At 41.0% G+C, this 5,000-nt stretch overlaps 1 protein-coding gene across 1 annotated transcript in view; it reads right to left on the bottom strand.

Moving 5' to 3' along the window:
* LOC113824534 (uncharacterized) overlaps positions 1-4,791 on the bottom strand; it is a 29,831-nt gene extending 25,040 nt beyond the window's left edge. The window contains exon 1 of the mRNA XM_070129092.1: positions 4,618-4,791. The gene's annotated coding sequence lies outside the window, so the exon portion shown is untranslated. The remainder of the gene's footprint in view (positions 1-4,617) is intronic.
* Between the last annotated feature and the right edge of the window lie 209 nt (positions 4,792-5,000).

The raw sequence follows: 5,000 nt of genomic DNA, 5'->3' as shown, positions 1-5,000 counted from the left end.
GGCTCATGACACCTGTTCAGTGCCGACATAGCTAGGGAATAGAATTAAATAGCCATCCTAAATAAGTTGGCTTAAACAAAGACAGAGTTGTACAGAAACGGCGAGCTTACACGGACGGCTAATTACCAAACTGCCTGCAAACAACCGAGGCAGCACTGCCCTCTCTGGGCGAGAGAAGCTCAGCCAAACAACTATAAGGCAGCATGAACTGCCATTACAACTCTTTCAACTGATCCACAATGCCAAGAATCAGAATAAAAGATAATAAAACCTGCTAATCCAAATAGGAGAGCACAACTATGGCAATGCATAGGTCACTCAAAAATAACTGTTTCCAAAGTAGATGATCACAAACATGCCTACTTTGTGATTGCTAACGACCAAACAATCGAGATGATGTCTAAGGAATGCAAAGCCACCTTCCTGAAGCATCACTTCGAGATTCAAGACCCACCTGAATATGAAGACATGAGAACGATAGTCATACGGAACGTCGACAAGCAATTCACAGAGTTCAGTGATGAAGAAATTAAGGAGAATATAGAAAATGAACATGCTTGGGCTAAGATAGAGCAGGTTATTAAAATACCAAATGCACCCTCTATCTTAAAAATAAGATTTGAATCCACTCAAATGGCAAAACGAGCATAAGAAAACAGACTATTGATATTATTCCAATCTATACCTCCTAAATTCGTTGAAAAGGACATATTTATCAACCTTGTTCCTTGTTACAGATGTTACAAATACGATCACCTCGTCAAAGATTGCAAGGAAACGGACACTTACAACGCTTGTTCCGAATGTGCGCGTACAAGGATTGCAGGGAAAACACGAAATGCCTAAACTGCAACGGTAACCACCGAACACTTGCCGCTAAATGCCCAACAATTACCAAAGAAAGAACGAAAGAGCAAAGGCAAGCTGAGAGAAAAAAGATCACCGCTGACACATCCCGCCAAACAACCTACGCGAGGGCAACAGCAGCAACTACCAATTATAATGGAGCAAGGAACAATGTAACTACCACCTTCAACGCGGAAACGATGCTAAGTTCTCTCCCACCGAACGCAGCTGTCTGTATAATGAGTGCGATATTATTTGCATATACTCAGGAAGCCAGAGAACCAGGCAGTTTCCAGATGTACTCCTTCAACAATCTCCCCAAGGTCAGATTCCCTGACCAAGTATATGCAAACACTTGGTCTATTAACAAATACAAACGACAATGTACCGACAATGACGAATGGAAACGAAACAGATGGACCAAGAAGGAAACAACAAGAAAAATCGAGAAACTACTCCAACCCAAGAAACGGTATCAAAAACGAAAAAGTTTGCAACAAACAAACATGCACAACGAGAGGAAATCAACGAAGAGGAATATCGTCTCCCGCCAAAAATTGACCAATATCCACAACATCAAAATCAAGAGGACCTTCAAGAGTCAACAGATGTTGCAAAGGCTAAAGAGGTCAGATTACATCGACTGCCAGAAATAAGACTTCGGGCGAGAGAGGAAAGCATTGGATACATCCCTAGACAATCCACACACAATGATCTCGTAAAATTAATGCAGTCAAATATCATTAAATGCACATACCTCCACCAAGATATCTTTGATGACCAACTTATCAAGGATAACATACTAAACAAGACTATTGATCTCACTGCATGCAGAATACAATACGTCAGTAATCAAGCTTTCGACAGAATTCTTAATGGAAATGGAACGAGAGCAGATCAGCAGACTGCCAGAAAATCCTCTACAGATCCTGACATTATATAATCTTACACTATGGCTAAAAATAGATACAAAATAACTCATCACAATGTCCTAAACTGGCGTACAAGGAAACATGAACTGTCAAACATGTATTTGACAGAAGACCCAGACGTAATATTAATTAATTAATGCCCACTGTCTACAGAATGACGAAATTAAGCTGTTTGGGTACAATGTTTATCAAAGGAACATTTTGAATGAAGGCGACGCCGGAGTTGCTATTGCTGTGAAAAGAAACATAAAACACAGAGTCATTGATGATTTTACCGAAGATTTTCTCGCAGTAGAACTATATACAGACCGAGGAAGCTTCGTTTTCGGGACGGCATACATGTCACCAAGACGACCCCAGTTCCCATACCCGGACATCATGAAAATCATGAGAAGGAACATTCCGGCTTACATAATAGCCGACCTAAATGCCCGACAACGCTCACTCGGACACAATAATAATTAATGGGCAGTGAGTTGATTAACCTGATCCACCGCAACACAATCACCCACCTTGGGCCAGACTTCGACACTTTCGTAAGTGCGAGAGGGAAAGGAAGACCTGACATCATATTAGGAAATAGAAATATACGCATGAATTATGCCATGCAAGAAGGCCCACTAACAACATCGGATCATATTCCTATTATCTTCACCCTGGCGACGTCACCCATCATGATCCCGCAAGCAAAAATGTTTGACTACAAAAGGGCTGACTGGGAACAATTCAAAAGAGAACTAGAACAACATATGGACCAACCTACAGGAGAACTCACAGTTAATAAAGAATATGTAGACAGTAAAATCGATAGTTGGTATGCAACGATTGAAAATGCAATGAACAAAGCAATACCCAAGAAAAATTACATAACTCTGCCTCACCCCTTGACAAGCGACCATCTTAAGCTGCTAACATGGAGGTACAGAAATATTTTAGACATAAAAGAACATCTTAGATGGACGCCACTTCTACGCACTCACAGTACAAGCAACTTCAGGAAGAAATGAAGGAGGAAAGCAAAACATTAGCCACAAATCACTGGAACAAACTTATGGAGGAAACAGAAATGGAGTATAACCCCAAAAAGTTCTGGAAAAAAGTAAAACGACTAAAGGGAAGCAACCGTAAAGAAACACCCTACACCAACTATGAGAAAATATCAGACGACCAAGAGGAGGAGATTTTTCGAAGATTCTGGGAAAACGTTTTTAAAATCAACGATGAAGATAACCGCAACTTTGATATGCAACACGAAGCTATGGTGTAAGACTACCTCACAAATAATAGAGAAGCACAATCAATCAAACTTAACAATGACAACCCTCTCACAAGACCCATCACAACAGGAGATACCAAGTCTAGAATTAAAAACTTTAAGGACAAAGCCCCCGGTCAAAGTGGCGTGATAAAGACTGTAATGCAGTCTCCCGGATGTTGCCATTGCAGAACTGAAGACAATTTTCAACTGGGCTCTTTCAATGGGCTATTTTCCAACAAAATTCAAAAACGCCATAATGGTATTAATAACAAAAGCAGGAAAAGACCCCAGAAAAGTTGAGAATTTTAGACCAATATCCCTATTAGAAATATCTGGTAAGATCTCCGAAAAAATCATTAATGACAGAGTGAAAATGCACATAGAGAACAATGGTCTATTCAACCCAAATCAGTATGGATTCAGGAAAGGAAGAGGCATACAACAGGCTATAACTTCCATATACGAAACCATTGCAATATCCCAAAGAAAGAGACAGCAGTGCAACATTGTATGTCGTATTGACAAACTCTGGAAACCAGGACTCCACTTCAAAATTTTACAAATAAATCTCCCAGACATTATCGAGAAAACCCTTTGCAACTTTTTAGAAGAACGCAAGGCAACATTTAAGATTGGGAACATAGTGGGACCTAATTTCCCTTTACTAAGTGGCGTGCCTCAAGGATCAATATTGAGTCCAATATTATTCATATTTTACACAGCTGACCTCGAAAGACCCAGGAACAATTGTGTACATGTGAGTTTTGCAGACGATAACACCCAGATCCTAATATACCCCTCAGCCAAGAAAGAGGCATTAGCAACAACGACGGTGTACGAAATAAGAAGAATAAATGATAGAGAATAAATGGAAGATTAAGACCAACAAAAACAAATTCCAATTACTATCAATATCAGCAACAAAACCAAGGAAAGTAGTAGTTGATGAAGAGAGAATACCCTTCAAAAACAAAGTTACTACTCGGCATGGAATTTGGTACACGCGGAGTATCATCACATAAAACGAAGACTGGCAACGGCCAAGTTCCAGTACACGAAACTCAAACTCCACTTCTACAAAACCCTTATTAGACCAATCATGGAGTACCCGGCCATTCCCCTGTGCATCTCATCGAAAACTAGCATAATCAAGATGCAACAATTTCAAAACAGTCCTTCGGACAGCAACAAGGAGGAACGAGGAAGATAATCTGCTATCAATAGCAGAACTGCATAACAAATACAAAGTGGAGGCAATAAACACCAGACTCTACAACTTGGCAAAAAAAAGTTTCGGACAAATTGGAAACCATAGACGGAGATCACTCGAGGAGAACAACTTCCCTCTTGTGAACGAACACTCGTGGTGGAGACGAATATCGCCCAACATCGAGAGTGGAGAGCCGATGCCGGACTACGCAACAATCGTCTAAGAAAAGCAGCATTTCTGAATACGTACATCAACTCAACAGACCTGTATGTAACCTTTATTTTGTAAATACTTTTGTAAATAAAGTTGAAATAAGCAGCAAGTAGGGTTGCCCTACTAGTTCTACATCTCTCTCTGCTTCAATTTCTGACCTTCCCTTCCTAAGCTTCAGCTAGCTTGTTCCACTGTTTCCATTCTTTCCTATCCTGCTGTGAAAAAAAAGCGCACACGAACTAGATGAATCGAAAAAGGCGCAAAACCCGCCGAGCCGACGAGGGCGGGCCACCGCCGCTCTTCTGTTCATGGTATACCTTGTTCATCCTGATTATACTACAATCGTATATGTATACAATGCTGACTATGTCAAGGTTAGTATGCTGATTCAGTGGGAATGTTACAAGGTAAATGTAATACGTCCGCCGCTCCGAGATCGCCGATAACTGTGTAACGCTCTAGCCTGCCGGGAATACTTGGTGGAGGTTTTGTTTCCTCGGCGGGGGTTGGGGGGGCGGACCCTCCCCCAGGGGAAAGTCAT

The sequence above is a fragment of the Penaeus vannamei genome, chromosome 13 (genome assembly GCF_042767895.1).
Source record: "Penaeus vannamei isolate JL-2024 chromosome 13, ASM4276789v1, whole genome shotgun sequence".
NCBI classification, from domain to species: Eukaryota; Metazoa; Arthropoda; class Malacostraca; order Decapoda; family Penaeidae; genus Penaeus; species Penaeus vannamei.
This window is presented reverse-complemented; position numbering and strand designations above follow the sequence as displayed.